We start from the raw sequence: 23,225 nt of genomic DNA on the forward strand, positions 1-23,225 counted from the left end.
TTGGGGGTGCTTCAGTATTGGGCAGCCTTCTGCCCTCCCATGTTCATCTGAAAATATGTGTTCTCCCTGCAGTTGTTGTCCCCAGATGAGAGTTCCCTTGTGCTGCCTCAGTTGAATCTCCTTTACTTGACAGAGATGTGCCTGAGCAGCGGCCCTCCCCAGCCCTATCCCAAATCATACTTATTTTGCATAGGCGATACCATGGTCATGAAGACTGTTCTCCCAGGGTGAGGTTCATTCATTGCATTCTGGGTATGCGGACCCCTGTGATTTCCCCAAATGTGGGAAACTCGACTGCATTATTTGTGGTAGTGGGGGACTGTGTTTGTGCTTTCCTCTGGTCAGCTCTGGTAAAAATCAGATTTCTTTATCTCAGATCTTCCTCTAGCCTTGTTCTTCTTTCGAGAGTTCCCTTGTGCTGCCTCAGTTGGATCTCTTTCACTTGACAGGGGGGTGCCCGAGCAGCGACCCTCCCCAGCTCTAGCCCAACTCCTACTTACCTGCCAGGTGAGATACTATGATCATGAAGGTGCTTCTCCCAGGGCAAGGCTCACCCATTGCACTCTGGTTGTGCTGCCCCTGTGATTTCCCCAAATGTGGGAAACTTGACTGCATAATTTGTGTTTCCCTTGGTCGGCTCTCGTATAATTCAGATCTCTTTGTCTCAGGTCTCTCTCCAGCCTAGTTTGCTGTCTGTTTCCACTTCTCTTTTCTTGAGCCGCTCCCTTCTATGCCCTTGCGCACTATCCTGACTTCTCCCGTCTGCTTACTTCGTGCCTTCCAACGCACAATGCAAACTACAGGTAGTGCTGCAGGGCCCACACCCTTTTACTTGCCTTACAGAGCAGCTCGGGAGCAGTTACAGTGCCCAGCTGCTGCAAGAAATCAGCTTGAATGCTTCAGGGGCTGGGGCATAGCCAACATGAGCCCCACACCGAAGGAGGGTGGAGGTGTGTAATGCGAACTAGGGGTCATCCAAGCGCCGCAAAAGGCCGCCATGCCCTGCACGCCCCTTTTCTCTTTTCATATGCAGACGAGGGTTGAAGCCAACTTTGACCCACTGCTTGGATGGCATCACCATATGCAAATCCATCTGCTGCAGGCCTTCCCCCAGGAATGCTTGCACTAGTTGTTGCATTTGGTTTGTTGTTTGGGGGTGCTTCAGTATTAGGCAGCCTTCTGCCCTCCCATGTTCATCTGAAAATATGTGTTCTCCCTGCAGTTGTTGTCCCCAGATGAGAGTTCCCTTGTGCTGCCTCAGTTGAATCTCCTTTACTTGACAGAGATGTGCCTGAGCAGCGGCCCTCCCCAGCCCTATCCCAAATCATACTTATTTTGCATAGGAGAGACCATGGTCTTGAAGATTGTTCTCCCAGGGTGAGGTTCATTCATTGCATTCTGGGTATGCTGACCCCTGTGATTTCCCCAAATGTGGGAAACTCAACTTCATTATTTGTGGTAGTGGGGGACTGTGTTTGTGCTTTCCTCTGGTCAGCTCTGGTAAAAGTCAGATTTCTTTGTTTCAGTTCTTCCTCTAGCCTTGTTCTTCATTCGAGAGTTCCCTTGTGCTGCCTCAGTTGGATCTCCTTCACTTGACAGGGGGGTGCCCGAGCAGCGACCCTCCCCAGCTCTAGCCCAACTTCTACTTACCTGCCAGGTGAGATACTATAATCATGAAGGTGCTTCTCCCAGGGCAAGGCTCACCCATTGCACTCTGGATGTGCTGCCCCTGCGATTTCCCCAAATGTGGGAAACTTGACTGCATAATTTGTGTTTCCCCTGGTCGGCTCTCGTATAATTCAGATCTCTTTGTCTCAGGTCTCTCTCCAGCCTAGTTTGCTGTCTGTTTCCACTTCTCTTTTCTTAAGCCGCTCCATTCTATGGCCTTGCGCACTATCCTTACTTCTCCCGTCTGCTTACTTTGTGCCTTCCAATGCACAATGCAAACTACAGGTAGTGCTGCAGGGCCCACACCCTTTTACTTGCCGTACAGAGCAGCTCTGGAGCTGTTACAGTGCCCAGCTACTGCAAGAAATCAGCTTGAATGCTTCAGGGGCTGGGGCATAGCCAACATGAGCCCCACACCAAAGGAGGGTGGAGGTGTTTAATGCGAACTAGGGGTCATCCAAGCGCCGCAAAAGGCCGCCATGCCCTGCACGCCCCTTTTCTCTTTTCATATGCAGACGAGGGTTGAAGCCAACTTTGACCCACTGCTTGGATGACATCACCGTATGCAAATCCGTCTTCTGCAGAACTTCCCCCAGGAATGCTTGCACTAGTTGTTGCATTTGGTTTGTTGTTTGGGGGTGCTTCAGTATTAGGCAGCCTTCTGCCCTCCCATGTTCATCTGAAAATATGTGTTCTCCCTGCAGTTGTTGTCCCCAGATGAGAGTTCCCTTATGCTGCCTCAGTTGAATCTCCTTTACTTGACAGAGATGTGCCTGAGCAGCGGCCCTCCCCAGCCCTATCCCAAATCATACTTATTTTGCATAGGAGATACCATGGTCATAAAGATTATTCTCCCAGTGTGAGGTTCATTCATTGCATTCTGGGTATGCTGACCCCTGTGATTTCCCCAAATGTGTGAAACTCGACAGCATTATTTGTGGTAGTGGGGGACTGTGTTTGTGTTTTCCTCTGGTCAGCTCAGGTAAAAGTCAGATTTCTTTGTCTCAGATCTTCCTCTAGCCTTGTTCTTCTTTCGAGAATTCCCTTGTGCTGCCTCAGTTGGATCTCCTTCACTTGACAGGGGGGTACCCGAGCAGCGACCCTCCCCAGCTCTAGCCCAACTCCTACTTACCTGCCAGGTGAGATACTATGATCACGTAGGTGCTTCTCCCAGGGCAAGGCTCACCCATTGCACTCTGGGTGTGCTGCTCCTGCGATTTCCCCAAATGTGGGAAACTTGACTGCATAATTTGTGTTTCCCCTGGTCGGCTCTCGTATAATTCAGATCTCTTTGTCTCAGGTCTCTCTCCAGCCTAGTTTGCTGTCTGTTTCCACTTCTCTATTCTTAAGTGCCTTCCAATGCACAATGCAAACTACAGGTAGTGCTGCAGGGCCCACACCCTTTTACTTGCCGTACAGAGCAGCTCTGGAGCTGTTACAGTGCCCAGCTGCTGCAAGAAATCAGCTTGAATGCTTCAGGGGCTGGGGCATAGCCAACATGAGCCCCACACCGAAGGAGGGTGGGGGTGTTTAATGCGAACTAAGGGTCATCCAAGCGCCGCAAAAGGCCGCCATGCCCTGCATACCCCTTTTCTCTTTTCATATGCAGATGAGGGTTCCAGCCAACTTTGGCCCACTGCTTGGATGACATCACCGTATGCAAATCCGTCTTCTGCAGAACTTCCCCCAGGAATGCTTGTACTAGTTGTTGCATTTGGTTTGTTGTTTGGGGGTGCTTCAGTATTAGGCAGCCTTCTGCCCTCCCATGTTCATCTGAAAATATGTGTTCTCCCTGCAGTTGTTGTCCCCAGATGGGAGTTCCCTTGTGCTGCCTCAGTTGAATCTCCTTTACTTGACAGAGATGTGCCTGAGCAGCGGCCCTCCCCAGCCCTATCCCAAATCATACTTATTTTGCATAGGAGATACCATGGTCATGAAGATTGTTCTCCGAGGGTGAGGTTCATTCATTGCATTTTGGGTATGCTGACCCCTGTGATTTCCCCAAATGTGGGAAACTCGACTGCATTATTTGTGGTAGTGGGGGACTGTGTTTGTGCTTTCCTCTGGTCAGCTCTGGTAAAAGTCAGATTTCTTTGTCTCAGATTTTCCTCTAGCCTTGTTCTTCTTTCGAGAGTTCCCTTGTGCTGCCTCAGTTGGATCTCCTTCACTTGACAGGGGGGTACCCGAGCAGCAGCCCTCCCCAGCTCTAGCCCAACTCCTACTTACTTGCCAGGTGAGATACTATGATCATGAAGGTGCTTCTCCCAGGGCAAGGCTCACCCATTGCACTCTGGGTATGCTGCTCCTGCGATTTCCCCAAATGTGGGACACTTGACTGCATAATTTGTGTTTCCCCTGGTCGGCTCTCGTATAATTTAGATCTCTTTGTCTCAGGTCTCTCTCCAGCCTAGTTTGCTGCCTGTTTCCACTTCTCTTTTCTTGAGCCGCTCCCTTCTATGCCCTTGCGCACTATCCTGACTTCTCCCGTCTGCTTACTTTGTGCCTTCCAACGCACAATGCGAACTACATGTAGTGCTGCAGGGCCCACACCCTTTTACTTGCCTTACAGAGCAGCTCTGGAGCTGTTACAGTGCCCAGCTGCTGCAAGAAATCAGCTTGAATACTTCAGGGGCTTGGGCATAGCCAACATGAGCCCCACACCGAAGGAGAATGGAGGTGTTTAATGCGAACTAGGGGTCATCCAAGCGCCGCAAAAGGCCGCCATGCCCTGCTTAACCCTTTTCTCTTTTCATATGCAGATGAGGGTTCCAGCCAACTTTGGCCCACTGCTTGGATGACATCACCGTATGCAAATCCGTCTTCTGCAGACCTTCTCCCAGGAATGCTTTTACTAGTTGTTGCATTTGGTTTGTTGTTTGGGGGTGCTTCAGTATTAGGCAGCCTTCTGCCCTCCCATGTTCATCTGAAAATATGTGTTCTCCCTGCAGTTGTTGTCCCCAGATGAGAGTTCCCTTGTGCTGCCTCAGTTGAATCTCCTTTACTTGACAGAGATGTGCCTGAGCAGCGGCCCTCCCCAGCCCTATCCCAAATCATACTTATTTTGCATAGGAGATACCATTATCATGAAGATTGTTCTCCGAGGGTGAGGTTCATTCATTGCATTTTGGGTATGCTGACCCCTGTGATTTCCCCAAATGTGGGAAACTCAACTGCATTATTTGTGGTAGTGGGGGACTGTGTTTGTGCTTTCCTCTGGCCAGCTCTGGAAAAAGTCAGATTTCTTTGTCTCAGATCTTCCTCTAGCCTTGTTCTTCTTTCGAGAGTTCCCTTGTGCTGCCTCAGTTGGATCTCTTTCACTTGACAGGGGGGTGCCCGAACAGCGACCCTCACCAGCTCTAGCCCAACTCCTACTTACCTGCCAGGTGAGATACTATGATCATGAAGGTGCTTCTCCCAGGGCAAGGCTCACCCATTGCACTCTGGGTGTGCTGCCCCTGCGATTTCCCCAAATGTGGGAAACTTGACTGCATAATTTGTGTTTCCCTTGGTCGGCTCTCGTATAAATCAGATCTCTTTGTCTCAGGTCTCTCTCCAGCCTAGTTTGCTGTCTGTTTCCACTTCTCTTTTCTTCAGCCGCTCCCTTCTATACCCTTGTGCACTATCCTGACTTCTCCTCCCGTCTGCTTACTTTGTGCCTTCCAATGCACAATGCAAACTACAGGTAGTGCTGCAGGGCCCACACCCTTTTACTTGCCTTACAGAGCAGCTCTGGAGCTGTTACAGTGCCCAGCTGCTGCAAGAAATCAGCTTGAATGCTTCAGGGGAAGGGGCATGGCCAACATGAGCCCCACACCAAAGGAGGGTGGAGGTGTTTAATGCGAACTAGGGGTCATCCAAGCACCGCAAAAGGCTGCCATGCCCTGCACGCCCCTTTTCTCTTTTCATATGCAGATGAGGGTTGAAGCCAACTTTGACCCACTGCTTGGATGACATCACCGTATGCAAATCCGTCTTCTGCAGAACTTCCCCTAGGAATGCTTGCACTAGTTGTTGCATTTGGTTTGTTGTTTGGGGGTGCTTCAGTATTAGGCAGCCTTCTGCCCTCCCATGTTCATCTGAAAATATATGTTCTCCCTGCAGTTGTTGTCCCAAGATGAGAGTTCCCTTGTGCTGCCTCAGTTGAATCTCCTTTACTTGACAGAGATGTGCATGAGCAGCGGCCCTCCCCAGCCCTATTCCAAATCATACTTATTTTGCATAGGAGATACCATGGTCATGAAGATTTTTCTCCCAGGGTGAGGTTCATTCATTGCATTTTGGGTATGCTGACCCCTGTGATTTCCCCAAATGTGGGAAACTTGACTGCATTATTTGTGGTAGTGGGAGACTGTGTTTGTGCTTTCCTCTGGTCAGCTCTGGTAAAAGTCAGATTTCTTTGTCTCAGATCTTCCTCTAGCCTTGTTCTTCTTTCGAGAGTTCCCTGGTGCTGCCTCAGTTGGATCTCCTTCACTTCACAGGGGGGAACCCGAGCAGCGACACTCCCCAGCTCTAGCCCAACTCCTACTTACCTGCCAGGTGAGATACTATGATTATGAAGGTGCTTCTCCCAGGGCAAGGCTCAACCATTGCACTCTGGATGTGCTGCTCCTGCGATTTCCCCAAATGTGGGAAACTTGACTGCATAATTTGTGTTTCCCCTCGTCGGCTCTCGTATAATTCAGATCTCTTTGTCTCAGGTCTCTCTCCAGCCTAGTTTGCTGTCTGTTTCCACTTCTCTTTTCTTGAGCCGCTCCCTTCTATGCCCTTGCGCACTATCCTGACTTCTCCTCCTGTCTGCTTACTTTGTGCCTTCCAACGCACAATGCGAACTACAGGTAGTGCTGCAGGGCCCACACCCTTTTACTTGCCTTACAGAGCAGCTCTGGAGCTGTTACAGTGCCCAGCTGCTGCAAGAAATCAGCTTGAATGCTTCAGGGGCTGGGGCATAGCCAACATGAGCCCCACACCAAAGGAGGGTGGAGGTGTTTAATGCAAACTAGGGGTCAGCCAAGCGCCGCAAAAGGCCACCATGCCCTGCACGCCCCTTTTCTCTTTTCATATGCAGACGAGGGTTGAAGCCAACTTTGACCCACTGCTTGGATGACATCACCATATGCAAATCCATCTGCGGCAGGCCTTCCCCCAGGAATGCTTGCACTAGTTGTTGCATTTGGTTTGTTGTTTGGGGGTGCTTCAGTATTAGGCAGTCTTCTGCCCTCCCATGTTCATCTGAAAATATATGTTCTCCCTGCAGTTGTTGTCCCAAGATGAGAGTTCCCTTGTTCTGCCTCAGTTGAATCTCCTTTACTTGACAGAGATGTGCATGAGCAGCGGCCCTCCCCAGCCCTATTCCAAATCATACTTATTTTGCATAGGAGATACCATGGTCATGAAGATTTTTCTCCCAGGGTGAGGTTCATTCATTGCATTTTGGGTATGCTGACCCCTGTGATTTCCCCAAATGTGGGAAACTTGACTGCATTATTTGTGGTAGTGGGAGACTGTGTTTGTGCTTTCCTCTGGTCAGCTCTGGTAAAAGTCAGATTTCTTTGTCTCAGATCTTCCTCTAGCCTTGTTCTTCTTTCGAGAGTTCCCTGGTGCTGCCTCAGTTGGATCTCCTTCACTTCACAGGGGGGAACCCGAGCAGCGACCCTCCCCAGCTCTAGCCCAACTCCTACTTACCTGCCAGGTGAGATACTATGATCATGAAGGTGCTTCTCCCAGGGCAAGGCTCAACCATTGCACTATGGATGTGCTGCTCCTGCGATTTCCCCAAATGTGGGAAACTTGACTGCATAATTTGTGTTTCCCCTCGTCGGCTCTCGTATAATTCAGATCTCTTTGTCTCAGGTCTCTCTCCAGCCTAGTTTGCTGTCTGTTTCCACTTCTCTTTTCTTGAGCAGCTCCCTTCTATGCCCTTGCGCACTATCCTGACTTCTCCCGTCTGCTTACTTCGTGCCTTCCAACGCACAATGCGAACTACAGGTAGTGCTGCAGGGCCCACACCCTTTTACTTGCCTTGCAGAGTAGCTCTGGAGCAGTTACAGTGCCCAGCTGCTGCAAGAAATCAGCTTGAATGCTTCAGGGGCTGGGGCATAGCCAACATGAGCCCCACACCGAAGGAGGGTGGAGGTGTGTAATGCGAACTAGGGGTCATCCAAGCACTGCAAAAGGCCGCCATGCCCTGCACGCCCCTTTTCTCTTTTCATATGCAGACGAGGGTTGAAGCCAACTTTGACCCACTGCTTGGATGACATCACCATATGCAAATCCATCTGCTGCAGGCCTTCCCCCAGGAATGCTTGCACTAGTTGTTGCATTTGGTTTGTTGTTTGGGGGTGCTTCAGTATTAGGCAGCCTTCTGCCCTCACATGTTCATCTGAAAATATGTGTTCTCCCTGCAGTTGTTGTCCCCAGATGAGAGTTCCCTTGTGCTGCCTCAGTTGAATCTCCTTTACTTGACAGAGATGTGCCTGAGCAGCGGCCCTCCCCAGCCCTATCCCAAATCATACTTATTTTGCATAGGCGATACCATGGTCATGAAGATTGTTCTCCCAAGGTGAGGTTCATTCATTGCATTCTGGGTATGCTGACCCCTGTGATTTCCCCAAATGTGGGAAACTCGACTGCATTATTTGTGGTAGTGGGGGACTGTGTTTGTGCTTTCCTCTGGTCAGCTCTGGAAAAAGTCAGATTTCTTTGTCTCAGATCTTCCTCTAGCCTTGTTCTTCTTTCGAGAGTTCCCTTGTGCTGCCTCAGTTGGATCTCTTTCACTTGACAGGGGGGTGCCCGAACAGCGACCCTCCCCAGCTCTAGCCCAACTCCTACTTACCTGCCAGGTGAGATACTATGATCATGAAGGTGCTTCTCCCAGGGCAAGGCTCACTCATTGCACTCTGGGTGTGCTGCCCCTGCGATTTCCCCAAATGTGGGAAACTTGACTGCATAATTTGTGTTTCCCCTGGTCGGCTCTCGTATAATTCAGATCTCTTTGTCTCAGGTCTCTCTCCAGCCTAGTTTGCTGTCTGTTTCCACTTCTCTTTTCTTCAGCCGCTCCCTTCTATACCCTTGTGCACTATCCTGACTTCTCCTCCCGTCTGCTTACTTTGTGCCTTCCAATGCACAATGCAAACTACAGGTAGTGCTGCAGGGCCCACACCCTTTTACTTGCCTTACAGAGCAGCTCTGGAGCTGTTACAGTGCCCAGCTGCTGCAAGAAATCAGCTTGAATGCTTCAGGGGATGGGGCATGGCCAACATGAGCCCCACACCAAAGGAGGGTGGAGGTGTTTAATGCGAACTAGGGGTCATCCAAGCACCGCAAAAGGCCGCCATGCCCTGCACGCCCCTTTTCTCTTTTCATATGCAGATGAGGGTTGAAGCCAACTTTGACCCACTGCTTGGATGACATCACCGTATGCAAATCCGTCTTCTGCAGAACTTCCCCCAGGAATGCTTGCACTAGTTGTTGCATTTGGTTTGTTGTTTGGGGGTGCTTCAGTATTAGGCAGCCTTCTGCCCTCCCATGTTCATCTGAAAATATGTGTTCTCCCTGCAGTTGTTGTCACCAGATGAGAGTTCCCTTGTGCTGCCTCAGTTGAATCTCCTTTACTTGACAGAGATGTGCATGAGCAGCGGCCCTCCCCATCCCTATTCCAAATCATACTTATTTTGCATAGGAGATACCATGGTCATGAAGATTTTTCTCCCAGGGTGAGGTTCATTCATTGCATTTTGGGTATGCTGACCCCTGTGATTTCCCCAAATGTGGGAAACTCAACTGCATTATTTGTGGTAGTGGGGGACTGTGTTTGTGCTTTCCTCTGGTCAGCTCTGGTAAAAGTCAGATTTCTTTGTCTCAGATTTTCCTCTAGCCTTGTTCTTCTTTCGAGAGTTCCCTTGTGCTGCCTCAGTTGGATCTCCTTCACTTTACAGGGGGGTACCCGAGCAGCGACCCTCCCCAGCTCCAGCCCAACTCCTAATTACCTGCCAGGTGAGATACTATGATCATGAAGGTGCTTCTCCCAGGGCAAGGCTCACCCATTGCACTCTGGGTGTGCTGCTCCTGCGATTTCCCCAAATGTGGGAAACTTGACTGTATAATTTGTGTTTCCCCTGGTCGGCTCTCGTATAATTCAGATCTCTTTGTCTCAGGTCTCTCTCCAGCCTAGTTTGCTGTCTGTTTCCACTTCTCTTTTCTTGAGCCGCTCCCTTCTATGCCCTTGCGCACTATCCTGACTTCTCCTCCTGTCTGCTTACTTTGTGCCTTCCAACGCACAATGCGAACTACAGGTAGTGCTTCAGGGCCCACACCCTTTTACTTGCCTTACAGAGCAGCTCTGGAGCTGTTACAGTGCCCAGCTGCTGCAAGAAATCAGCTTGAATGCTTCAGGGGCTGCGGCATAGCCAACATGAGCCCCACACCAAAGGAGGGTGGAGGTGTTTAATGCAAACTAGGGGTCAGCCAAGCGCCGCAAAAGGCCACCATGCCCTGCACGCCCCTTTTCTCTTTTCATATGCAGACGAGGGTTGAAGCCAACTTTGACCCACTGCTTGGATGACATCACCATATGCAAATCCATCTGCGGCAGGCCTTCCCCCAGGAATGCTTGCACTAGTTGTTGCATTTGGTTTGTTGTTTGGGGGTGCTTCAGTATTAGGCAGCCTTCTGCCCTCCCATGTTCATCTGAAAATATATGTTCTCCCTGCAGTTGTTGTCCCAAGATGAGAGTTCCCTTGTGCTGCCTCAGTTGAATCTCCTTTACTTGACAGAGATGTGCATGAGCAGCGGCCCTCCCCAGCCCTATTCCAAATCATACTTATTTTGCATAGGAGATACCATGGTCATGAAGATTATTCTCCCAGGGTGAGGTTCATTCATTGCATTTTGGGTATGCTGACCCCTGTGATTTCCCCAAATGTGGGAAACTTGACTGCATTATTTGTGGTAGTGGGAGACTGTGTTTGTGCTTTCCTCTGGTCAGCTCTGGTAAAAGTCAGATTTCTTTGTCTCAGATTTTCCTTTAGCCTTGTTCTTCTTTCGAGAGTTCCCTTGTGCTGCCTCAGTTGGATCTCCTTCACTTTACAGGGGGGTACCCGAGCAGCGACCCTCCCCAGCTCTAGCCCAACTCCTACTTACCTGCCAGGTGAGATACTATGATCATGAAGGTGCTTCTCCCAGGGCAAGGCTCACCCATTGTACTCTGGGTGTGCTGCTCCTGCGATTTCCCCAAATGTGGGAAACTTGACTGCATAATTTGTGTTTCCCCTGGTCGGCTCTCGTATAATTCAGATCTCTTTGTCTCAGGTCTCTCTCCAGCCTAGTTTGCTGTCTGTTTCCACTTCTCTTTTCTTCAGCCGCTCCCTTCTATACCCTTGTGCACTATCCTGACTTCTCCTCCCGTCTGCTTACTTTGTGCCTTCCAATGCACAATGCAAACTACAGGTAGTGCTGCAGGGCCCACACCCTTTTACTTGCCTTACAGAGCAGCTCTGGAGCTGTTACAGTGCCAAGCTGCTGCAAGAAATCAGCTTGAATGCTTCAGGGGCTGGGGCATAGCCAACATGAGCCCCACACCGAAGGAGGGTGGAGGTGTGTAATGCGAACTAGGGGTCATCCAAGCACTGCAAAAGGCCGCCATGCCCTGCACGCCCCTTTTCTCTTTTCATATGCAGACGAGGGTTGAAGCCAACTTTGACCCACTGCTTGGATGACATCACCATATGCAAATCCATCTGCTGCAGGCCTTCCCCCAGGAATGCTTGCACTAGTTGTTGCATTTGGTTTGTTGTTTGGGGGTGCTTCAGTATTAGGCAGCCTTCTGCCCTCACATGTTCATATGAAAATATGTGTTCTCCCTGCAGTTGTTGTCCCCAGATGAGAGTTCCCTTGTGCTGCCTCAGTTGAATCTCCTTTACTTGACAGAGATGTGCCTGAGCAGCGGCCCTCCCCAGCCCTATCCCAAATCATACTTATTTTGCATAGGCGATACCATGGTCATGAAGATTGTTCTCCCAAGGTGAGGTTCATTCATTGCATTCTGGGTATGCTGACCCCTGTGATTTCCCCAAATGTGGGAAACTCGACTGCATTATTTGTGGTAGTGGGGGACTGTGTTTGTGCTTTCCTCTGGTCAGCTCTGGAAAAAGTCAGATTTCTTTGTCTCAGATCTTCCTCTAGCCTTGTTCTTCTTTCGAGAGTTCCCTTGTGCTGCCTCAGTTGGATCTCTTTCACTTGACAGGGGGGTGCCCGAACAGCGACCCTCCCCAGCTCTAGCCCAACTCCTACTTACCTGCCAGGTGAGATACTATGATCATGAAGGTGCTTCTCCCAGGGCAAGGCTCACCCATTGCACTCTGGGTGTGCTGCCCCTGCGATTTCCCCAAATGTGGGAAACTTGACTGCATAATTTGTGTTTCCCCTGGTCGGCTCTCGTATAATTCAGATCTCTTTGTCTCAGGTCTCTCTCCAGCCTAGTTTGCTGTCTGTTTCCACTTCTCTTTTCTTCAGCCGCTCCCTTCTATACCCTTGTGCACTATCCTGACTTCTCCTCCCGTCTGCTTACTTTGTGCCTTCCAATGCACAATGCAAACTACAGGTAGTGCTGCAGGGCCCACACCCTTTTACTTGCCTTACAGAGCAGCTCTGGAGCTGTTACAGTGCCCAGCTGCTGCAAGAAATCAGCTTGAATGCTTCAGGGGATGGGGCATGGCCAACATGAGCCCCACACCAAAGGAGGGTGGAGGTGTTTAATGCGAACTAGGGGTCATCCAAGCACCGCAAAAGGCCGCCATGCCCTGCACGCCCCTTTTCTCTTTTCATATGCAGATGAGGGTTGAAGCCAACTTTGACCCACTGCTTGGATGACATCACCGTATGCAAATCCGTCTTCTGCAGAACTTCCCCCAGGAATGCTTGCACTAGTTGTTGCATTTGGTTTGTTGTTTGGGGGTGCTTCAGTATTAGGCAGCCTTCTGCCCTCCCATGTTCATCTGAAAATATGTGTTCTCCCTGCAGTTGTTGTCACCAGATGAGAGTTCCCTTGTGCTGCCTCAGTTGAATCTCCTTTACTTGACAGAGATGTGCATGAGCAGCGGCCCTCCCCATCCCTATTCCAAATCATACTTATTTTGCATAGGAGATACCATGGTCATGAAGATTTTTCTCCCAGGGTGAGGTTCATTCATTGCATTTTGGGTATGCTGACCCCTGTGATTTCCCCAAATGTGGGAAACTCAACTGCATTATTTGTGGTAGTGGGGGACTGTGTTTGTGCTTTCCTCTGGTCAGCTCTGGTAAAAGTCAGATTTCTTTGTCTCAGATTTTCCTCTAGCCTTGTTCTTCTTTCGAGAGTTCCCTTGTGCTGCCTCAGTTGGATCTCCTTCACTTTACAGGGGGGTACCCGAGCAGCGACCCTCCCCAGCTCCAGCCCAACTCCTAATTACCTGCCAGGTGAGATACTATGATCATGAAGGTGCTTCTCCCAGGGCAAGGCTCACCCATTGCACTCTGGGTGTGCTGCTCCTGCGATTTCCCCAAATGTGGGAAACTTGACTGTATAATTTGTGTTTCCCCTGGTCGGCTCTCGTATAATTCAGATCTCTTTGTCTCAGGTCTCTCTCCAGCCTAGTTTGCTGTCTGTTTCCACTTCTCTTTTCTTGAGCCGCTCCCTTCTATGCCCTTGCGCACTATCCTGACTTCTCCTCCTGTCTGCTTACTTTGTGCCTTCCAACGCACAATGCGAACTACAGGTAGTGCTTCAGGGCCCACACCCTTTTACTTGCCTTACAGAGCAGCTCTGGAGCTGTTACAGTGCCCAGCTGCTGCAAGAAATCAGCTTGAATGCTTCAGGGGCTGCGGCATAGCCAACATGAGCCCCACACCAAAGGAGGGTGGAGGTGTTTAATGCAAACTAGGGGTCAGCCAAGCGCCGCAAAAGGCCACCATGCCCTGCACGCCCCTTTTCTCTTTTCATATGCAGACGAGGGTTGAAGCCAACTTTGACCCACTGCTTGGATGACATCACCATATGCAAATCCATCTGCGGCAGGCCTTCCCCCAGGAATGCTTGCACTAGTTGTTGCATTTGGTTTGTTGTTTGGGGGTGCTTCAGTATTAGGCAGCCTTCTGCCCTCCCATGTTCATCTGAAAATATATGTTCTCCCTGCAGTTGTTGTCCCAAGATGAGAGTTCCCTTGTGCTGCCTCAGTTGAATCTCCTTTACTTGACAGAGATGTGCATGAGCAGCGGCCCTCCCCAGCCCTATTCCAAATCATACTTATTTTGCATAGGAGATACCATGGTCATGAAGATTATTCTCCCAGGGTGAGGTTCATTCATTGCATTTTGGGTATGCTGACCCCTGTGATTTCCCCAAATGTGGGAAACTTGACTGCATTATTTGTGGTAGTGGGAGACTGTGTTTGTGCTTTCCTCTGGTCAGCTCTGGTAAAAGTCAGATTTCTTTGTCTCAGATTTTCCTTTAGCCTTGTTCTTCTTTCGAGAGTTCCCTTGTGCTGCCTCAGTTGGATCTCCTTCACTTTACAGGGGGGTACCCGAGCAGCGACCCTCCCCAGCTCTAGCCCAACTCCTACTTACCTGCCAGGTGAGATACTATGATCATGAAGGTGCTTCTCCCAGGGCAAGGCTCACCCATTGTACTCTGGGTGTGCTGCTCCTGCGATTTCCCCAAATGTGGGAAACTTGACTGCATAATTTGTGTTTCCCCTGGTCGGCTCTCGTATAATTCAGATCTCTTTGTCTCAGGTCTCTCTCCAGCCTAGTTTGCTGTCTGTTTCCACTTCTCTTTTCTTCAGCCGCTCCCTTCTATACCCTTGTGCACTATCCTGACTTCTCCTCCCGTCTGCTTACTTTGTGCCTTCCAATGCACAATGCAAACTACAGGTAGTGCTGCAGGGCCCACACCCTTTTACTTGCCTTACAGAGCAGCTCTGGAGCTGTTACAGTGCCAAGCTGCTGCAAGAAATCAGCTTGAATGCTTCAGGGGCTGGGGCATAGCCAACATGAGCCCCACACCGAAGGAGGGTGGAGGTGTTTAATGCAAACTAGGGGTCAGACAAGCGCCGCAAAAGGCCACCATGCCCTGCACGCCCCTTTTCTGTTTTCATATGCAGACGAGGGTTGAAGCCAACTTTGACCCACTGCTTGGATGACATCACCATATGCAAATCCATCTGCGGCAGGCCTTCCCCCAGGAATGCTTGCACTAGTTGTTGCATTTGGTTTGTTGTTTGGGGGTGCTTCAGTATTAGGCAGCCTTCTGCCCTCCCATGTTCATCTGAAAATATGTGTTCTCCCTGCAGTTGTTGTCCCCAGATGAGAGTTCCCTTGTGCTGCCTCAGTTGAATCTCCTTAACTTGACAGAGATGTGCCTGAGCAGCGGCCCTCCCCAGTTCTATCCCAAATCATACTTATTTTGCATAGGAGATACCATGGTCATGAAGATTATTCTCCCAGGGTGAGGTTCATTCATTGCATTCTGGGTATGCTGACCCCTGTGATTTCCCCAAATGTGGGAAACTCGACTGCTTTATTTGTGGTAGTGGGGGACTGTGTTTGTGTTTTCCTCTGGTCAGCTCTGGTAAAAGTCAGATTTCTTTGTTTCAGAGCCTTGTTCTTCTTTTGAGAGTTCCCTTGTGCTGCCTCAGTTGGATCTCCTTCACTTGACAGGGGGGTGCCCGAGCAGAGACCCTCGCCAGCTCTAGCCCAACTCCTACTTACCTGCCAGGTGAGATACTATGATCATGAAGGTGCTTCTCCCAGGGCAAGGCTCACCCATTGCACTCTGGGTGTGCTGCCCCTGCGATTTCCCCAAATGTGGGAAACTTGACTGCATAATTTGTGTTTCCCCTGGTCGGCTCTCGTATAATTCAGATCTCTTTGTCTCAGGTCTCTCTCCAGCCTAGTTTGCTGTCTGTTTCCACTTCTCTTTTCTTCAGCCGCTCCCTTCTATACCCTTGTGCACTATCCTGACTTCTCCTCCCGTCTGCTTACTTTGTGCCTTCCAATGCACAATGCAAACTACAGGTAGTGCTGCAGGGCCCACACCCTTTTACTTGCCTTACAGAGCAGCTCTGGAGCTGTTACAGTGCCCAGCTGCTGCAAGAAATCTGCTTGAATGCTTCAGGGGATGGGGCATGGCCAACATGAGCCCCACACCAAAGGAGGGTTGAGGTGTTTAATGCGAACTAGGGGTCATCCAAGCACCGCAAAAGGCCGCCATGCCCTGCACGCCCCTTTTCTCTTTTCATATGCAGATGAGGGTTGAAGCCAACTTTGACCCACTGCTTGGATGACATCACCGTATGCAAATCCGTCTTCTGCAGAACTTCCCCCAGGAATGCTTGCACTAGTTGTTGCATTTGGTTTGTTGTTTGGGGGTGCTTCAGTATTAGGCAGCCTTCTGCCCTCCCATGTTCATCTGAAAATATGTGTTCTCCCTGCAGTTGTTGTCCCCAGATGAGAGTTCCCTTGTGCTGCCTCAGTTGAATCTCCTTTACTTGACAGAGATGTGCATGAGCAGCGGCCCTCCCCAGCCCTATTCCAAATCATACTTATTTTGCATAGGAGATACCATGGTCATGAAGATTATTCTCCCAGGGTGAGGTTCATTCTTTTATTTTTACTTAAAGTACAATAACTTTTACCATTTTAATTTGTTTTAATAGTATATTGACAGTATTGTTTTCTTTCAAAAATCCACTTAATTTTCTTTACCCTATTATTAAAATGGTAATTGACAAAAACAAACTACATTGTCACCATAAGAGCAATACAAAATGTACAAGTGATATATTAAAATCATCTTTCCAGCTTGAATTTCAATGATGCATTGGGGCAACGATTTTGTGAGAAACATCTTCACCCTTAAATAAAGATTTTCTTAATTCCTTACCTGTGTGCTAATTAGATATCACCTTGTTTTCACATTAAACAGACTTCCACATGAGAAAGCAGCAAGTATGCAGTGGCGTTAATGTTTCCTGGTGTCAACCTGTATTATTTCAGTAGATATTGAAATGAGGATGCATCTTGCTGCCTTTCCAATGAAGCAAGTTTAATTTAGTAAAAGGTGAAAAACCATCCCTATAAATATGTTAATCAGATACTTGGCTTTGTGGACACTTTTCAGAGAACAAATTAGTTAGCATAAAAATAAAGCCAGAAAATGAAGAGCTGTTTAATCACTCAATTGGATTTTTCTGCCAGCATATTTCTTTTTCTCTGCAACCCACTGCCAAATTGTGCTTCCTAGCTGTTTTTATAAAATCACTGAATCAAATCTAACTCTGATTACATCAGAGAAGGCCAGGTACCCTACACCATAACAGGGGGTTTGAAATTTTGACTTGTCTACTTAAAGATCACCAAAATCTGATAACAAGGTCAATTAAATCCCTGGGTGGGATTAAACAACCAACCTTTTGGTTAATAGCCTTACACACTAACTGATTGCGCCACAGCTACACTTAGCAAAAGTACATACTGACAAAGGCTAATAAGCATTCATCTAGAACGATTCCTAGAAACATTTTAAAAAGTCAATAATGTGGAGAGTTTTTGTAAGATGTTTCTTCCATCAACCAATGAAGAAACACATTGGTACTTTCCCATGATAAGTGAGTGCTTCAGGACCTCTTGCACTTACATGTGCAGCAGAGTACTGTAATGGAAGCATGCTGGGTCCATAACCCAGAGGTAGGCAGATTGAAACTATCCTCTGCTATATGCATTTTTTTTGTTAATTAAAGTAATCCAAAACTGGGATTGATATTTTTGCTCTTTTATTTTTACTTAAAGTACAATAACTTTTACCATTTTAATTTGTTTTAATAGTATATTGACAGTATTGTTTTCTTTCAAAAATCCACTTAATTTTCTTTACCCGATTATTAAAATGGTAATTGACAAAAACAAACTACATTGTCACCAGAAGAGCAATACAAAATGTACAAGTGATATATTAAAATCATCTTTCCAGCTTGAATTTCAATGATGCATTGGGGCAACGATTTTGTGAGAAACATCTTCACCCTTAAATAAAGATTTTCTTAATTCCTTACCTGTGTGCTAATTAGATATCACCTTGTTTTCACATTAAACAGACTTCCACATGCGAAAGCAGCAAGGATGCAGTGGCGTTAATGTTTCCTGGTGTCAACCTGTATTATTTCAGTAGACATTGAAATGAAGATGCATCTTGCTGCCTTTCCAATGAAGCAAGTTTAATTTAGTAATAGGTGAAAAACCATCCCTACAAAGGTGTTAATCAGAGACTTGGCTTTGTGGACACTTTTCAGAGAACAAATTTGTTAGTATAAAAATAAAGCCAGAAAATGAAGAGCTGTTTAATCACTCAATTGGATTTTTCTGCCAGCATATTTCTTTTTCTCTGCAACCCACTGCTAAATTTTTCTTCCTAGCTGTTTTTATAAAATCACTGAATCAAATCTAACTCTGATTACATTAGAGAAGGCCAGGTACCCTACACCATAACAGGGGGTTTGAAATTTTGACTTGTCTACTTAAAGATCACCAAAATCTGATAACAAGGTCAATTAAGTCCCTGGGTGGGATTGAACCACCAACCTTTTGGTTAATAGCCTTACACACTAACTGATTGCGCCAAAACGACACTTTGCAAAAGAACATACTGACAAAGGCTAATAAGCATTCATCTAGAACGATTCCTAGAAACATTTTAAAAAGTCAATAATGTGGAGAGTTTTTGTAAGATGTTTCTTCCATCAACCAATGAAGAAACACATTGGTACTTTCCCATGATGAGTGAGTGCTTCAGGATCTCTTGCACTTACATGTGCAGCAGAGTACTGTAATGGAAGCATGCTGGGTCCATAACCCAGAGGTAGGCAGATTGAAACTATCCTCTGCTATATGCATTTTTTTTGTTAATTAAAGTAATCCAAAACTGGGATTGATATTTTTGCTCTTTTATTTTTACTTAAAGTACAATAACTTTTACCATTTTAATTTGTTTTAATAGTATTGTTTTCTTTCAAAAATCCTATTAATTTTCTTTACCCGATTATTAAAATGGTAATTGACAAAAACAAACTACATTGTCACCAGAAGAGCAATACAAAATGTACAAGTGATATATTAAAATCATCTTTCCAGCTTGAATTTCAATGATGCATTGGGGCAACGATTTTGTGAGAAACATCTTCACCCTTAAATAAAGATGTTCTTAATTCCTTACCTGTGTGCTAATTAGATATCACCTTGTTTTCACATTAAACTGACTTCCACATGAGAAAACAGCAAAGATGCAGTGGCGTTAATGTTTCCTGGTGTCAACCTGTATTATTTCCGTAGATATTGAAATGAGGATGCATCTTGCTGCCTTTCCAATGAAGCAAGTTTAATTTAGTAATAGGTGAAAAACCATCCCTACAAAGATGTTAATCAAATACTTGGCTTTGTGGACACTTTTCAGAGAACAAATTTGTTATCATAAAAATAAAGCCAGAAAATGAAGAGCTGTTTAATCACTCAATTGGATTTTTCTGCCAGCATTTTTCTTTTTCTCTGCAACCCACTGCTAAATTGTGCTTCCTAGCTGTTTTTTTTATAAAATCACTTAATCAAATCTAACTCTGATTACATCAGAGAAGGCCAGGTACCCTACACCATAAGAAGGGGGTTTGAAATTTTGACTTGTCTACTTAAAGATCACCAAAATCTGATAACAAGGTCATGGACAGATACCTTATCAGCAGAGATTGAGACCCTAGATAAGGATGCTATGTTATTGACCATAGGGCATATAAAAGATGCTGTCCTATATATGAGAGATGCTCTAAGTGACATTAGTCTACTGGGTTCTAGAATAAACGCTATGTCGATTTCTGCTAGACGAGTCCTATGGACCCGGCAATAGACAGGTGATGCCGACTCAAAAAGGCATATGGAGGTTTTACCTTACAGGGGTGAGGAATTGTTTGGGGAAGGTCTCTCGGACCTTGTCTCCACAGCTACAGCTGGTAAATCAAATTTTTTGCCTTATATTCCCTCACAGCCTAAGAAAGCACCACATTATCAAATGCAGTCCTTTCGATCACAGAGAAACAAGAAAGTACGAGGTGCGTCCTTTCTTGCCAGAGGTAAGGGCAGAGGGAAGAAGCTGCACAACACAGCTAGTTCCCAGGAACAGAAGTCCTCCCCGGCCTCTACAAAATCCACCGCATGACGCTGGGGCTCCGCTAAAGGAGTCCGCCCAGTTGGGGGCACGTCTTCGAGTTTTCAGCCACATCTGGGTTCATTCGCAGGTGGATCCCTAGGCAATAGAAATTGTTTCTCAGGGTTACAAGCTGAAATTCGAAGAGGTGCCTCCTCGCCGGTTTTTCAAATCGGCCCTACCATCTTCTCCCCAGGAAAGGGAGATAGTGTTAAATGCAATTCACAAATTGTATCTTCAACAGGTGGTGGTCAAGGTTCCCCTGCTTCAACAAGGAAAGGGAAATTATTCGACCCTGTTTGTAGTCCCAAAACCGGACGGTTTGGTCAGACCCATATTAAATTTAAAATCCCTGAACCTATACTTGAAAAGGTTCAAGTTCAAGATGGAATCGCTAAGAGCGGTCATCGCCAGCCTAGAAGGCCTTCCCCCAGGAATGCTTGCACTAGTTGTTGCATTTGGTTTGTTGTTTGGGGGTGCTTCAGTATTAGGCAGCCTTCTGCCCTCCCATGTTCATCTGAAAATATGTGTTCTCCCTGCAGTTGTTGTCCCCAGATGAGAGTTCCCTTGTGCTGCCTCAGTTGAATCTCCTTTACTTGACAGAGATGTGCCTGAGCAGCGGCCCTCCCCAGCCCTATCCCAAATCATACTTATTTTGCATAGGAGATACCATGGTCATGAAGACTGTTCTCCCAGGGTGCGGTTCATTCATTGCATTCTGGGTATGCTGACCCCTGTGATTTCCCCAAATGTGGGAAACTCGACTGCATTATTTAATGCGAACTAGGGGTCATCCAAGCACCGCAAAAGGCCGCCATGCCCTGCATACCCCTTTTCTCTTTTCATAAGCAGACGAGGTTTGAAGCCAACCTTGACCCACTGCTTGGATGACATCACTTGCTGCCTTTCCAATGAAGCAAGTTTAATTTAATAATAGGTGAAAAACCATCCCTACAAAGGTGTTAATCAGATACTTGGCTTTGTGGACACTTTTCAGAGCACAAATTTGTTAGCATAAAAATAAAGCCAGAAAATGAAGAGCTGTTTAATCACTCAATTGGATTTTTCTGCCAGCATATTTCTTTTTCTCTGCAACCCACTGCTAAATTGTGCTTTGTGGCTGTTTTTTTTATAAAATCACTTAATCAAATCTAACTCTGATTACATCAGAGAAGGCCAGGTACCCTACACCATAAGAGGTGGTTTGAAATTTTTACTTGTCTACTTAAAGATCACCAAAATCTGATAACAAGGTCAATTACGTCCCTAGGTGGGATTGAACCACCAACCTTTTGGTTAACAACTGAACACGCTAACTGTTTGTGCCTCAGAGACACTTTGCGAAAGTACATACTGACAAAGGCTAATAAGCATTCATCTAGAACGTTTCCTAGAAAAACTTTAAAAAGTCAATAATCTGGAGAGTTTTTGTAAGATGTTTCTTCCATCAACCAATGAAGAAACACATTGGTACTTTCCCATGATGAGTGAGTGCTTCAGGATCTCTTGCACTTACATGTGCAGCAGAGTACTGTAATGGAAGCATGCTGGGTCCATAACCCAGAGGTAGGCAGATTGAAACTATCCTCTGCTATATGCATTGTTTTTTGTTAATTAAAGTAATCCAAAACTGGGATTGATATTTTTGCTCTTTTATTTTTACTTAAAGTACAATAACTTTTACCATTTTAATTTGTTTTAATAGTATATTGACAGTATTGTTTTCTTTCAAAAATCCACTTAATTTTCTTTACCCTATTATTAAAATGGTAATTGACAAAAACAAACTACATTGTCACCAGAAGAGCAGTACAAAATATACAAGTGATATATTAAAATCATCTTTCCAGCTTTAATTTCAATGATGCCTTGGTGCAACAATTTTGTGAGAAACATCTTCACCCATAAAGAAAGATTTTCTTAATTCCTTACCTGTGTGCTGATTAGATATCACCTTGTTTTCACATTAAACAGACTTCCCCTTGAGGAAGCAGCAAGGATGCAGTGACGTTTATGTTTCCTGGTGTCAACCTGTATTATTTCAGTAGACATTGAAATGAGGATGCATCTTGCTGCCTTTCCAATGAAGCAAGTTTAATTCAGTAATAGGTGAAAAACCATTCCTACTAAAGGTGTTAATCAGAGACTTGGCTTTGTGGACACTTTTCAGAGAGCAAATTTGTTAGCATAAACATAAAATCAGAAAATGAAGAGCTGTTTAATCACTCAATTGGACTTTTCTGCCAGCATAATTTTTTTTCTCTGCAACCCACTGCTAAATTGTGCTTCCTAGCTGTTTTTTATAAAATCACTTAATCAAATCTAACTCTGATTACATCAGAGAAGGCCGGGTACCCTACACCATAAGAGGGGGTTTGAAATTTTGACTTGTCTACTTAAAGATCACCAAAATCTGATAACAAGGTCAATTACGTCCCTGGGTGGGATTGAATCACCAACCTTTAGGTTAATAGCCATACACACTAACTGATTGCGCCATAGCGACACTTTGCGAAAGTACATACTGACAAAGGCTAATAAGCATTCATCTAGAACGTTTCCTAGAAAAACTTTAAAAAGTCAATAATCTGGAGAATTTTTGTAAGAAACACATTGGTACTTTCCCATGATGAGTGAGTGCTTCAGGATCTCTTGCACTTACATGGGCTATTAACCAAAAGGTTCCCACCCAGTGATGTAATTGACCTTGTGGTCAGATTTTGGTGATCTTTAAGTAGACAAGTCAAAATTTCAAACCCCCTCTTATGGTGTAGGGTACCTGGCCTTCTCTGACGTAATCAGAGTTAGATTTAATTAAGGTGCGCAAGGGCATAGAAGGGAGCGGTTTAAGAAAAGAGAAGTGGAAACAGACAGCAAACTAGGCTGGAGAGAGACCTGAGACAAAGAGATCTGAATTATACGAGAGCCGACCAGGGGAAACACAAATTATGCAGTCAAGTTTCCCACATTTGGGGAAATCGCAGGAGCAGCACACCCAGAGTGCAATGGGTGAGCCTTGCCCTGGGAGAAGCACCTTCATGATCATAGTATCTCACCTGGCAGGTAAGTAGGAGTTGGGCTAGTGCTGGGGAGGGTCGCTGCTCGGGTACGCCCCTGTCAAGTGAAGGAGATCCAACTGAGGCAGCACAAGGGAACTCTCGAAAGAAGAACAAGGCTAGAGGAAGATCTGAGACAAAGAAATCTGACTTTTACCAGAGCTGACCAGAGGAAAGCACAAACACAGTACCCCACTACCACCAGGAAACATTAACGCCACTGCATCCTTGCTGCTTTCTCATGTGGTAGTCTATTTAATGTGAAAACAAGGTGATATCTAATT

The 23,225-nt window shown here is 46.5% G+C and overlaps 26 non-coding genes and 4 pseudogenes across 26 annotated transcripts; 29 read left to right on the forward strand and 1 right to left on the reverse strand.

The window, feature by feature from the left end:
- The first annotated feature begins 176 nt into the window (after positions 1–176).
- On the forward strand, positions 177–340 carry LOC135023120 (U1 spliceosomal RNA). Its single transcript, XR_010220127.1, has one exon. It is a non-coding gene; the product is annotated as a U1 spliceosomal RNA (small nuclear RNA).
- Positions 341–492: 152 nt separating this feature from the next.
- Positions 493–655, forward strand: LOC135023313 (U1 spliceosomal RNA). The gene has a single exon (XR_010220289.1). It is a non-coding gene; the product is annotated as a U1 spliceosomal RNA (small nuclear RNA).
- Positions 656–1,326: 671 nt separating this feature from the next.
- LOC135023056 (U1 spliceosomal RNA) lies at positions 1,327–1,490 on the forward strand. Its single transcript, XR_010220065.1, has one exon. It is a non-coding gene; the product is annotated as a U1 spliceosomal RNA (small nuclear RNA).
- Positions 1,491–1,642: 152 nt separating this feature from the next.
- LOC135023308 (U1 spliceosomal RNA) lies at positions 1,643–1,805 on the forward strand. The gene has a single exon (XR_010220285.1). It is a non-coding gene; the product is annotated as a U1 spliceosomal RNA (small nuclear RNA).
- A 671-nt stretch (positions 1,806–2,476) lies between these two features.
- Positions 2,477–2,640, forward strand: LOC135023183 (U1 spliceosomal RNA). Its single transcript, XR_010220187.1, has one exon. It is a non-coding gene; the product is annotated as a U1 spliceosomal RNA (small nuclear RNA).
- Positions 2,641–2,792: 152 nt separating this feature from the next.
- On the forward strand, positions 2,793–2,955 carry LOC135023259 (U1 spliceosomal RNA). The gene has a single exon (XR_010220261.1). It is a non-coding gene; the product is annotated as a U1 spliceosomal RNA (small nuclear RNA).
- Positions 2,956–3,570: 615 nt separating this feature from the next.
- Positions 3,571–3,734, forward strand: LOC135022993 (U1 spliceosomal RNA). The gene has a single exon (XR_010220002.1). It is a non-coding gene; the product is annotated as a U1 spliceosomal RNA (small nuclear RNA).
- Positions 3,735–3,886: 152 nt separating this feature from the next.
- Positions 3,887–4,028, forward strand: LOC135023337 (U1 spliceosomal RNA; annotated as a pseudogene).
- A 692-nt stretch (positions 4,029–4,720) lies between these two features.
- On the forward strand, positions 4,721–4,884 carry LOC135023429 (U1 spliceosomal RNA). Its single transcript, XR_010220382.1, has one exon. It is a non-coding gene; the product is annotated as a U1 spliceosomal RNA (small nuclear RNA).
- A 152-nt stretch (positions 4,885–5,036) lies between these two features.
- Positions 5,037–5,199, forward strand: LOC135023143 (U1 spliceosomal RNA). The gene has a single exon (XR_010220149.1). It is a non-coding gene; the product is annotated as a U1 spliceosomal RNA (small nuclear RNA).
- A 674-nt stretch (positions 5,200–5,873) lies between these two features.
- LOC135023093 (U1 spliceosomal RNA) lies at positions 5,874–6,037 on the forward strand. Its single transcript, XR_010220101.1, has one exon. It is a non-coding gene; the product is annotated as a U1 spliceosomal RNA (small nuclear RNA).
- A 152-nt stretch (positions 6,038–6,189) lies between these two features.
- Positions 6,190–6,325, forward strand: LOC135023324 (U1 spliceosomal RNA; annotated as a pseudogene).
- A 701-nt stretch (positions 6,326–7,026) lies between these two features.
- On the forward strand, positions 7,027–7,190 carry LOC135023094 (U1 spliceosomal RNA). Its single transcript, XR_010220102.1, has one exon. It is a non-coding gene; the product is annotated as a U1 spliceosomal RNA (small nuclear RNA).
- Positions 7,191–7,342: 152 nt separating this feature from the next.
- On the forward strand, positions 7,343–7,478 carry LOC135023276 (U1 spliceosomal RNA; annotated as a pseudogene).
- Positions 7,479–8,176: 698 nt separating this feature from the next.
- Positions 8,177–8,340, forward strand: LOC135023081 (U1 spliceosomal RNA). The gene has a single exon (XR_010220090.1). It is a non-coding gene; the product is annotated as a U1 spliceosomal RNA (small nuclear RNA).
- A 152-nt stretch (positions 8,341–8,492) lies between these two features.
- LOC135023209 (U1 spliceosomal RNA) lies at positions 8,493–8,655 on the forward strand. The gene has a single exon (XR_010220212.1). It is a non-coding gene; the product is annotated as a U1 spliceosomal RNA (small nuclear RNA).
- Positions 8,656–9,329: 674 nt separating this feature from the next.
- LOC135023418 (U1 spliceosomal RNA) lies at positions 9,330–9,493 on the forward strand. The gene has a single exon (XR_010220371.1). It is a non-coding gene; the product is annotated as a U1 spliceosomal RNA (small nuclear RNA).
- Positions 9,494–9,645: 152 nt separating this feature from the next.
- Positions 9,646–9,808, forward strand: LOC135023232 (U1 spliceosomal RNA). Its single transcript, XR_010220234.1, has one exon. It is a non-coding gene; the product is annotated as a U1 spliceosomal RNA (small nuclear RNA).
- Positions 9,809–10,482: 674 nt separating this feature from the next.
- On the forward strand, positions 10,483–10,646 carry LOC135023117 (U1 spliceosomal RNA). The gene has a single exon (XR_010220124.1). It is a non-coding gene; the product is annotated as a U1 spliceosomal RNA (small nuclear RNA).
- Positions 10,647–10,798: 152 nt separating this feature from the next.
- LOC135023216 (U1 spliceosomal RNA) lies at positions 10,799–10,961 on the forward strand. Its single transcript, XR_010220219.1, has one exon. It is a non-coding gene; the product is annotated as a U1 spliceosomal RNA (small nuclear RNA).
- A 674-nt stretch (positions 10,962–11,635) lies between these two features.
- LOC135023082 (U1 spliceosomal RNA) lies at positions 11,636–11,799 on the forward strand. Its single transcript, XR_010220091.1, has one exon. It is a non-coding gene; the product is annotated as a U1 spliceosomal RNA (small nuclear RNA).
- Positions 11,800–11,951: 152 nt separating this feature from the next.
- Positions 11,952–12,114, forward strand: LOC135023153 (U1 spliceosomal RNA). The gene has a single exon (XR_010220158.1). It is a non-coding gene; the product is annotated as a U1 spliceosomal RNA (small nuclear RNA).
- Positions 12,115–12,788: 674 nt separating this feature from the next.
- Positions 12,789–12,952, forward strand: LOC135023422 (U1 spliceosomal RNA). The gene has a single exon (XR_010220375.1). It is a non-coding gene; the product is annotated as a U1 spliceosomal RNA (small nuclear RNA).
- A 152-nt stretch (positions 12,953–13,104) lies between these two features.
- LOC135023233 (U1 spliceosomal RNA) lies at positions 13,105–13,267 on the forward strand. Its single transcript, XR_010220235.1, has one exon. It is a non-coding gene; the product is annotated as a U1 spliceosomal RNA (small nuclear RNA).
- A 674-nt stretch (positions 13,268–13,941) lies between these two features.
- On the forward strand, positions 13,942–14,105 carry LOC135023118 (U1 spliceosomal RNA). Its single transcript, XR_010220125.1, has one exon. It is a non-coding gene; the product is annotated as a U1 spliceosomal RNA (small nuclear RNA).
- A 152-nt stretch (positions 14,106–14,257) lies between these two features.
- Positions 14,258–14,420, forward strand: LOC135023218 (U1 spliceosomal RNA). Its single transcript, XR_010220220.1, has one exon. It is a non-coding gene; the product is annotated as a U1 spliceosomal RNA (small nuclear RNA).
- A 674-nt stretch (positions 14,421–15,094) lies between these two features.
- On the forward strand, positions 15,095–15,258 carry LOC135023069 (U1 spliceosomal RNA). Its single transcript, XR_010220078.1, has one exon. It is a non-coding gene; the product is annotated as a U1 spliceosomal RNA (small nuclear RNA).
- Positions 15,259–15,400: 142 nt separating this feature from the next.
- On the forward strand, positions 15,401–15,563 carry LOC135023154 (U1 spliceosomal RNA). The gene has a single exon (XR_010220159.1). It is a non-coding gene; the product is annotated as a U1 spliceosomal RNA (small nuclear RNA).
- Positions 15,564–20,531: 4,968 nt separating this feature from the next.
- On the forward strand, positions 20,532–20,710 carry LOC135023357 (U1 spliceosomal RNA; annotated as a pseudogene).
- Positions 20,711–22,793: 2,083 nt separating this feature from the next.
- Positions 22,794–22,956, reverse strand: LOC135023188 (U1 spliceosomal RNA). The gene has a single exon (XR_010220192.1). It is a non-coding gene; the product is annotated as a U1 spliceosomal RNA (small nuclear RNA).
- Between the last annotated feature and the right edge of the window lie 269 nt (positions 22,957–23,225).

Source organism: Pseudophryne corroboree, unplaced genomic scaffold, assembly GCF_028390025.1.
Source record: "Pseudophryne corroboree isolate aPseCor3 unplaced genomic scaffold, aPseCor3.hap2 scaffold_396, whole genome shotgun sequence".
Taxonomy (NCBI): domain Eukaryota; kingdom Metazoa; phylum Chordata; class Amphibia; order Anura; family Myobatrachidae; genus Pseudophryne; species Pseudophryne corroboree.